Source organism: Ranitomeya variabilis, chromosome 6, assembly GCF_051348905.1.
Source record: "Ranitomeya variabilis isolate aRanVar5 chromosome 6, aRanVar5.hap1, whole genome shotgun sequence".
NCBI lineage: Eukaryota > Metazoa > Chordata > Amphibia > Anura > Dendrobatidae > Ranitomeya > Ranitomeya variabilis.
In genome coordinates, this window is record NC_135237.1 from 166,171,696 (window position 1) to 166,182,960 (window position 11,265).

Below are 11,265 nucleotides of genomic sequence, written 5' to 3' on the forward strand. Positions count from 1 at the left end.
GGGCAACGCGACCAATCACAAGCCGTGACGTCACGGGAGGCTGGACACGCGCGCATTTTAAAATGCGCGCGTCTCCTGCCTCCCGTGACGTCACGGCTTGTGATTGGTCGCGTCGCCCATGTGACTGCGACGCGACCAATCACAACGCCGGAACGTAATTTTAAAATCCTGAAGGACCTGAAATTACGTCACGGCTTGCTGTGATTGGTTGCGTCGCGGTCACATGGGCGACACGACCAATCACAAGCCGTGACGTCACGGGAGGCTGGACACGCGCGCATTTTAAAATGCGCGCGTCTCCTGCCTCCCGTGACGTCACGGCTTGTGATTGGTCGCGTCGCCCATGTGACTGCGACGCGACCAATCACAACGCCGGAACGTAATTTTAAAATCCTGAAGGACCTGAAATTACGTCACGGCTTGCTGTGATTGGTTGCGTCGCGGTCACATGGGCGACGCGACCAATCACAAGCCGTGACGTCACGGGAGGCAGGAGACGCGCGCATTTTAAAATGCGCGCGTGTCCAGCCTCCCGTGACGTCACGGCTTGTGATTGGTCGCGTCGCCCATGTGACTGCGACGCAACCAATCACAACGCCGGAACGTAATTTTAAAATCCTGAAGGACCTGAAATTACGTCACGGCTTGCTGTGATTGGTTGCGTCGCGGTCACATGGGCGGCGCGCGACCAATCACAAGCCGGGACTTCGCGTAAGGAAGTTAAAGCGCGAATTTTAAGCAAACAACGCTGCCGGTTCCCTCGGTAAGGTGCAGGCTGCGTCGGAGAGGTGAGTATAGCAATATTTTTTATTTTAATTCTTTATTTTACACATTAATGTTGTTTCGATACCGATACCCGATACCACAAAAGTATCGGATCTCGGTATCGGAATTCCGATACCCGCAAGTATCGGCCGATACCCGATACTTGCGGCATCGGAATGCTCAACACTACTCTTTACTGAAGGCTTCTGGATCCTCAGTCCGGAATACGGTTAACCGGGCTGCGCAAGTTCGGCCGGTCCGAGGGCACCTCCAGAGTTCCCTTTGCAGGTGGAAATCTGTGCCTACCTTCTAGCGCTTGTGTGTTGTGGTCCTCCCCTGCTGAGCACCCCGGGGTAGTCCCCACAACTGTTGTGTCTGTTTCTCGTGTTCCCTCACAACTCGATTCTGATGTTCTTCTTCTTCTCGTCCCCCAGATCTTATGGTAGGACAGACCCATATGACGGGTAGGCTCGGAGCTCTTCCGGGACCCTAGAGTCGCCCCTCTCCAAAGGTTGCCCCCTATGTCTTCGTAGGTGATTTAGGTGAGACAGACAGCCTATAACTCACTGCCCTGCCGTTGGTTTGAAGTAATGCCTAGAGCTCTATACTTCCTCGGCGTTCCGGCCACCGGTTATTTGCGCCTCAATAGGATGTTGCCTCGGTCTTACAGCACGACTCCTACTGGTATTTCTCCTTATTGCGTTGATCTCGTTTCTCACTCAGCACAATAAACCTCGCTTCTTGTTCTTTCTTGGGGTACCGCCGCTATATCGTGCAGGCGCGGTCCCGTAACGTTCTCTCTGTTCGCTAGGTCTCTGTCAGGATCCCACCCCTGACAGGGACCCCTCTGAATCTTCCCCTACAACACCCTCTGCCACAAGGTGTTGCCTGGTTCCAACCCAGTCAGCTTTCTGATCTAACTTCCTGCCTAACCCCCAGTTTTACCAGACTGTGAGGAGTGGCCTAATACATAGAACCCTTAGCTCCCCCTGGAGGCCAGACTGTGAAGTGTATTGGTGTATGTGATACCTGGTCAGATGAACTCCTTCAGTGCCATCAGACGTACCATAGCCCCCCTTAGTGAAGGAGCAACAGTACTGCAACGACCAGGACTCTGGGGCGCTGCAACTACAATTCAAAAATAGTTTTTTTATTTACACTGTTCATCGTGTGGTTAAAGTGATAAGACAGTAGTTTTAGTCAATACGACTACAGTGACACCACATTTATGTGGTTTTTTTTAGGTTTTCCTTTTTTTTTTAATAGAAATGGAGAGCTATCGCATTTTTATTTTTCCAATGACGGAGCTGAGTGGGAGCTTGTTTTATGTAGGACAAGATGATGTTTTCACTGATACTATTTCACATACAACTTTTTGATCACGTTTTACTCCACTTTTTGTGCGGTAGTATCATAGTTTTTGCCACTTTTGTTTGTGGTGTTTATTGCAGAGGATAAACAGTGTGACATTTTTATAGAGCATGTTGTTCCGAATGTTGAAATACTAAATATGTGTTTTTTTTGTTTTTTTTTACATAACTATGTATGTTTATTGATTTGTTCTTAATGTTGTGGCTTTTTTCTAATAATTTTTTTCTTAACTGTTTTTTTACTTAGCACCTCTTTGGGACTTTAACTTTCATTTGTCTGATCACTGGTCTAATGAATTGCAATACACATGCATTTCATTTCATAGGCAGAACGCCTGTAAGCCCCAGTCTGTGGTTGTGTGTAACAGGCTACCATACGTGGCAGACCAGGAGGTTATTTTTTGACCTCCAGATGCCATGTTAACCATCGGCTCCTGGGGATTACGTCACGGGGGTGTTGATGGAGTGGGAGGGGGGCCCCTCCATCTCACAACCTTCTAAATGCCGCATTCACTATCAATAGCTGAATGTGGAGTGTTAAATAGCCAGAGATGCTGTCACCTGCCCATAGTGTTCCTGCAGCAGCTTGTCTGTCAGCTAAGTCAAGCGGCTGGCGGTGATTAGTCAGATTGACTGACAATTCACAGTGATCAGAGAGTGGGGACTGCTGTAATTGGCCAGGCATTGGTGGCCATGCTAGTCAGCTGTCTGTAAATGCTGCCGTCACGGACCTGTCACTGTTTATTTACGCACAGTGACAGTTTAAGTTCATGATGAGTTCATCTGTCTTAATGCGGGAAATGACACCTGCTTTATGATGGATAGCTTGTCATTAGGCGTTAAGGGGTTAAGCTTGTTTGCCCATGTCCTGCTGCCAAGAACAATGCTTTTCTATGAGTAAAGAATTATCATGTTAAGGATTGTTCTGTTCACATGAAAGTGCAGTGGGCCTGTCTAAACAAGCTATAAACTATCGGAATGGCTTCATTTAGCCAGTTGGTGGTCATTTAAGTGCTGTGATTAAGTGTAAATGCACCTTTAGATCCAGGTACCTGTTTTAACTCCAGGGTGACTTTAACAGCAGCAGTCTATCTCTGCCCAAAGCACAGTGCCCTTAAAAGTAACTGTGTAATTATAATACCCCCTGGAAAAAAAAAATCTGCCCATGCTGTGCCCTAAATGTTCCCTACTCTGTGCCTCTGAATAAATAAATGCCCTTTGCTGTGCTCCTTGCCTAAAAACCCCAACACTGTCCCTCTTATGATATATGGCCTCCACTCTATCCTATATTGACTCCAAACTGTCACCTCTTATTTACGATGACTGCCACAATGTCCGACCTTATGAACCATATCACCACCATCTTCCTTATGAATTACAATTGCCTTTTTACCCCCCTTATGAACTAAAACCACCAGAACGGCCTCCTTATGAATTATTCCCAGCACACCACCAAGAAGAAGGTAGCAGAGCCCAAGATAACCAGGACAGGTGCTTAACAATAGAAAGTTGCGAAAACATGATACTGTGTATAGGGGAGCCGAGTTTCCATCAAACTCTGTGTAGGGGAGCTGTGGGAACACCATACTGTGTGTTGGGGTGCTGTGGGCCTATCATACTATGTGTAGGGGATCTGTGGGCTCATCACACTGTGTATAGGCGAGCTATGTGCCCATTATACACTGTGTTCCAAATTATTATGCACAAAGAGTTTAGGAGTGATAAGGTTAGAATTTTTTTGTTTGTCATTTAAACTCATTGATGGTGATGTGTGTCAGGGCTATTTATATCACTGAAAGCAATTGCAGATACCTGTGCAAATTAGTTTGGCAGGTGTGTCCAAATAAAGGCAAGACTACTTAAGAAGGCTGTTCCACATTATTAAGCAGCCTACATTTTTTGCCAAAATGGGAAAGAAAAAGGATGTGTAGGCTGCTGAGAAGCAACAAATTGTGGAGTATTTAGGTCAATGCATGACTACAATCAACATTGCCAAGACACTTCATCGTAATCATTGCACAATCAAGAAGTATGTAGCCGATTCCCAGCAGACACGTGTGCGTGCTGATAAGGAAAAATTGAGGACTCTTTCCAACAGGCAATTGCGTAAGGTTAAAAGAGCAGCTGCAAAAATGCCTTGTCATAGCAGCAGACAAGTTTTTGAAGCTGCTGGTGCCTCCAACGCCCCCAGAATAACAAGATGCAGGGTCCTTCAGAGGTTTGCAGCTGTGCGTAAGCCATCCTGTCGACCACCTCTGTCCACTGCACACAAGCAGAAACGGCTCCAGTGGGCCAAACGATACATGAAGACTGACTTCCAAACTGTTTTGTTCACCGATGAGTGCCGTGCAACGCTCGATGGTCCAGATGGATGGAGTGGAGGATGGCTGGTTGATGGACACCCCATGAAAACACGGCTAAGGCGCCAACAAGGAGCAGGTGGAGTAATGTTTTGGGCTGGAAACATGCGGAGAGAGATTGTCGGCCCCTTTATAATCCCTGAAGGGGTAAAGATGAACTCCATAATCTATGTGAAGTTTCTAAAACAACACTTCCTGCCATGGTTCAAGAGGAAGAACCGTGCTTTCCGCAGCAAGATCATTTTCATGCATGATAATGCACCGTCTCATGCTGCAAAAAACACATCTGCATCTCTGGCTGCTATGGGCATAAAAGAGGACAAACCTATGGTGTGGCCACCATCTTCCCCTGACCTCAACCCCATTGAGAACCTCTGGAGCATCATCAAAAGGAGAGTCTATGATGGCGGGAGGCAGTTCACATCCAAGCAACAGCTCTGGGAGGGTATTCTGTCCACATGCAAAACAACTGAAGCAGAAACCATCCAAAAACTGACAAATTCAATGGACGAGAAAGTTCAGAAGCTTCTTTCCAACAAGGGGTCCTATGTGCAAATGTAACATCACCTAGAATAAAGTTTTCACTTGAAAACTGTTTGATTTCATTTTGTAATAAGCTGATAATGCTTATAACTTCACAATTGACCATTTTTTTTGTTCAAAATAAAAAAAAAGGTTGAAAACTCTGCTGTGCATAATAATTTGGAACATGCATTTTGAGTGTTTATTTTTTTTAAAAAGATACTGTTTTCATAGGGAGTTTGTTCCAAAACATTGCAATTATACTAGAATAGTAGATGACTGGAAAATAACAATGACTGACATTCAGATAGGTAATTTAGAGAAAATATGAGGAAATATTATTTGCATTATAATTTGGAACACAGTGTATAGTGAGTAGGGGAGCTCTGAGCCCAGGATATTGCTTGTAAGTGAGCTGTGGGCTTATCATACTGTATGAAGCAGCTGTTGGGGCATTATACTGTATAAGGGGCAGCTGTAGGTGCATCGTGAAAAGGGGGGGTTTAGGGCCCATGATGTGTAGAGGGTAACTAAGGGCACATCATAATGTATAAAGGGGAACTGTGGGTCTAACATACTGTATATAGGGGAGGATGACCAGAAAAATGTCCACAGGAAAATTGCCCACAGGAAAAATGCCCACAGGAAAATTGCCCACATGGAAAATTACCCACATGGAAAATTGCCCACATGGAAATTTGCTCACACGGAAAATTGCCCACACGGAAAATTGCCAATTGCAGCATCACAAAGTTTCAGATCTATGATATTTGAGGTGCAAGGTGAGGATGTTCACATGATATGTGAAAAATGCCCACAAACTGAGTTATAGGTTAAATGCTCTGCAGGACAGGGGGATAGTATATGCATGTATACGTGAGATGCTCTGCAGGACAGAGAATAGCATAGATCTGTAGGCTAAATGCTCTGCAGGACAGGGGGATAGTATGCTATGGGGCCCCTGTGAGGCAAGGAGCCCGCCTGCTGCCAGCACCGACTCCCCTGCATTGAAATATACCGGCGTCTGCCGGTACAGTTCAAAGCAATGATGGAGGAGAGAGCGTTAGCTCACGCTCCCTCTCCCATCATTCCCCGCTCTGTCTCTGACACTGTGGGTGCGCGATGATGTAATCTTGCACTCACTGCGTGCCAGGCAGTGCAGCTGCTGAGACAGGAGCAGGGAGCAGCGCAGGCATGAGGAGAGGTGAGGGGTATGGTTTTTTTTTACTATAACAGTGAGTACTGGACTGTGGGGCCATTCTCAGGGGGGAGACATGGGCTGTGCTATATACTATGCAGGCTGTGCTATATACTATGCGAGCTGTGTTATATACTATGCGGGCTGTGCTATATACTATGTGGGCTGTGTTATATACTATGCGGGCTGTGTTATATACTATGCGGGCTGTGTTATATACTATGTGCGCTGTGCTATATACTATGCGGGCTGTGCTATATACTATGCGGGCTGTGTTATATACTATGTGGGCTGTGCTATATACTATGTGGGGTGTGTTATATACTATGCGGGCTGTGTTATATACTATGCGGGCTGTGCTATATACTATGAGGCTGTGCTATATACTATGCGGGCTATGTTATATACTATGCGGGCTGTGTTATATATTATGAAGGGTATATTATATTCTATGGGGGAGGCTGTGTTATATAGTATGGGGGGTATATTATAGTCTATGTGTGAGGTTGCGTTATACACTAGGTGGCTGTGTTATATACTATGGGGGGTACATTATACATTATATTCTATGGGGAGACTGTTTTATACTTTGGGCGTTACATTTTATTCTATGGGGGAGGCTGTGTTATATACTATGGGGGGCTGCAATATACAGGTCCTTCTCAAAAAATTAGCATATAGTGTTAAATTTCATTATTTACCATAATGTAATGATTACAACTAAACTTTCATATATTATAGATTAATTATCCACCAACTGAAATTTGTCAGGTCTTTTATTGTTTTAATACTGATGATTTTGGCATACAACTCCTGGTAACCCAAAAAACCTGTCTCAATAAATTAGCATATCAAGAAAAGGTTCTCTAAACGACCTATTACCCTAATCTTCTGAATCAACTAATTAACTCTAAACACATGCAAAAGATACCTGAGGCTTTTAAAAACTCCCTGCCTGGTTCATTACTCAAAACCCCCATCATGGGTAAGACTAGCGACCTGACAGATGTCAAGAAGGCCATCATTGACACCCTCAAGCAAGAGGGTAAGACCCAGAAAGAAATTTCTCAACAAATAGGCTGTTCCCAGAGTGCTGTATCAAGGCACCTCAATGGTAAGTCTGTTGGAAGGAAAAAATGTGGCAGAAAACGCTGTACAATGAGAAGAGGTGACCGGACCCTGAGGAAGATTGCTGAGGAAGCAGTGGACTGAGTCTGGTGTGGAAACATCCAGAGCCACCGTGCACAGGCGTGTGCAGGAAATGGGCTACAGGTGCCGCATTCCCCAGGTAAAGCCACTTTTGAACCATAAACAGCGGCAGAAGCGCCTGACCTGGGCTACAGAGAAGCAGCACTGGACTGTTGCTAAGTGGTCCCAAGTACTTTTTTCTGATGAAAGCAAATTTTGCATGTCATTCGGAAATCAAGGTGCCAGAGTCTGGAGGAAGACTGGGGAGAAGGAAATGCCAAAATGCCTGAAGTCCAGAGTCAAGTACCCACAGTCAGTGATGGTGTGGGGTGCCATGTCAGCTGCTGGTGTTGGTCCACTGTGTTTCATCAAGGGCAGGGTCAATGCAGCTAGCTATCAGGAGATTTTGGAGCACTTCATGCTTCCATCGGCTGAAATGCTTTATGGAGATGAAGATTTCATTTTTCAGCACGACCTGGCACCTGCTCACAGTGCCAAAACCACTGGTAAATGGTTTACTGACCATGGTATTACTGTGCTCAATTGGCCTGACAACTCTCCTGACCTGAACCCCATAGAGAATCTGTGGGATATTGTGAAGAGAAAGTTGAGAGACGCAAGACCCAACACTCTGGATGAGCTTAAGGCCGCTATTGAAGCATCCTGGGCCTCCATAACATCTCAGCAGTGTCACAGGCTGATTGCCTCCATGCCACGCCGCATTGAAGCAGTCATTTCTGCCAAAGGATTCTCGACCAAGTATTGAGTGCATAACTGAACATTATTATTTGTTGGTTTTTTGGTTTGTTATTAAAAAACACTTTTATTTGATTGGACGGGTGAAATATGCTAATTTATTGAGACAGGTTTTTTGGGTTATCAGGAGTTGTATGCCAAAATCATCAGTATTAAAACAATAAAAGACCTGACAAATTTCAGTTGGTGGATAATGAATCTATAATATATGAAAGTTTAATTGTAATCATTACATTATGGTAAATAATGAAATTTAACACTATATGCTAATTTTTTGAGAAGGACCTGTATTCTATGGGGGCTACATTATATACTATGGGGAGGTGGGCTTTATTTTATTCTATGGGGGGCTACATTATATTCTATGGGGAGGCTGTGTTATATACTATTGGTGGGTATATTATATTATATGGGGGAGGCTGTGTTATATACTATGGGGGGCTACATTGTATTCTATGGGGGGCTATATTAGATTTTATGAGGGAGGATTGCATCATACTCTTTGATGGTGCTCCATTATATTCTATGGGGAGGTGGGCTGTATTATATTCTATTCGGGGCTACATTATATTCTATGGGGGGCTGTATTATATTTATATTCTATGAGGGGTGATTGAATCATATTCTATGAGGGTGTCTATATTATACTATATGAGGGGGGCTGCATTATATTCTATGGGGGTTACATTATACTCTGTTGGGTGGTTGCATTATACTCTGTGGGGTGGCTGCATTATGCTCTATGGGGTGGCTGCATTATACTATATGTGGGCTGCATTATACTGTATAGAAGACTATGGGGAATATGGGAGTGCATTATACTATGGGAAGTGAAATGTATTACATGGATGACTATGGTGATGCATTATAATATATGGAGGACTATGAGGAGTGTATTATGCTATATGGAGGACTATGGGAAGTGTATAATACTATATGGAGGACTGAGGAGTGTATTATACTATATGGAGGACTATGGGGCATATAATGTTATATGGAAGACTATGGGGTGAGCATTTTACAGTATGGAGGACTGTGGTACATTTAGGACTACGGGGTGTATTATACAAAACAAGCAAAGTGCTGCATATTCATGAAGTGGAAACAATAGAATCAGAACAGAATGCATTGCTATAACATCCTAAATATAGTCCTTTGCCTGAAAAATTAGGACCTGGGTAATACCCATATGGAGACTCCTTATCAATATGAAAAGCAGAAAACCTGGAGTAAATAGTCCAAAAAAAAAATATGTACTAAAAATGTTTTTCTTTATTACATTACAAAAAGGCACATGAATTTACAAAAATGTATCATGACAACAATAGTTTATTCAGAGAGGGATTAATAACAAAACATGTAGATCTCAAAGAATATTTAATGAGGTGGGTATAGCATTCATCAACACATATTTAAAGTGCTAGTGCTAGCAGGGCCGCCATAAGGGCATTACTGCCCTTACTGGCGTATGGGGCCCAGTGGGCAGAGGGGGCTCGCATCGGGCCCAATCTCATCTGCCCAGCGGGCCCCGGACCCAGCGGCAGGCTTCTGACGGTACAGTAACTGAACCTGCGTCCGAGACTCATTGTCATTCGCCGGCGAGTCCGCGCTGAAATGCCTGGGATGGACGTCGGCGCTGGAGTGCGGCCAGGAAAGGAGAAAGGTGTTTTTTTTTTTTTTTCATTTTTACTGAATGCGGCAAGCCCGGGGCAGAAAGGAGATACGGGGGCAGGATTGGAGACACGGGGGCTTGATGGAGATACAGGGGGCTGGAATGAAAACACAAGGGGCAGGAATGGAAACACAGGGGGCAGAAATGGAAACACGGTGCAGGATGGAGACACAGGGGGCAGAATGTGAGACACGGGGCAGAATGTGAGGCACGGAGGGGGCAGGATGTGAGACATGGGGGGAAGAATGTGAGACTCAGGGTGGCAAAATGTGAGACACGGGGGCAGGATGTGAGACACGGGGGGCAGGAAGTGAGACACGGGGGGCAGAATGTGAGACACGGGGGGGCAGGATGTGAGACACGGGGCAGAATGTGAGACACTGGGGGACAGGATGTGAGACATGGGGGGGCAGCATGTGAAACATGGGGTGAAGAATGTGAGACACGGGGGGAAGAATGTGAGACACAGGGTGGCAGAATGTGAGACACGGAGCAGAATGTGAGACACAGGGGCAGGATGGAAGACATGGGGAAGGATGGAGTCAGATGAGGCATGATGGAGACAGATGGGGCAGGATCATGGTGCAGGATGGATACGATGGAGACAGATGCAGCAGTTGGTTCATGGGACAGATGGGGCAGGATGGGGAGACCAGAACACTGCCCCCATCCCTTATGGGAAATATGCAAATGCATGTAGGATAGCTGCGGAGACACCATCACGTGTTTCTCAACGCAAGCAGTGAATAACCAGACCTTTCCCCGGGAAGGAACAACCACGGGAAGGGCAGCATCCAATAAAGGAAAACATCCAATACAGGAAAACCACCTATGCCAAGCATGGTATCCATCCACAGACAGCTGTTTCGGGGTGTTTGCCCCTCATCAGTGTGGAGTAGGAATCTGGCTATTAGGAGCAGTGCCTAGTAAAAGGCTGTGAAGGAACAGATGATTGGCCTCGGGGAGACCAAAACATCCAACACCGCGGAGACACCATCACGTGTTTCTCAACGCAGTGATCCAGAACACTGCCCCCATACCTTATGGGAAATATGCAAATGCATGTAGGATAGCTGCGGAGACACCATCACGTGTTTCTCAACGCAAGCAGTGAATAGCCAGACCTTTCCCCGGGAAGGGACAACCACGGGAAGGGCAGCATCCAATAAAGGAAAACATCCAATACAGGAAAACCACCTATGCCAAGCATGGTATCCATCCACAGACAGCTGTTTCGGGGTGTTTGCCCCTCATCAGTGTGGAGTAGGAATCTGGCTATTAGGAGCAGTGCCTAGTAAAAGGCTGTGAAGGAACAGATGATTGGCCTCGGGGAGACCAAAACATCCAACACCGCGGAGACACCATCACGTGTTTCTCAACGCAGTGATCCAGAACACTGCCCCCATCCCTTATGGGAAATATGCAAATGCATGT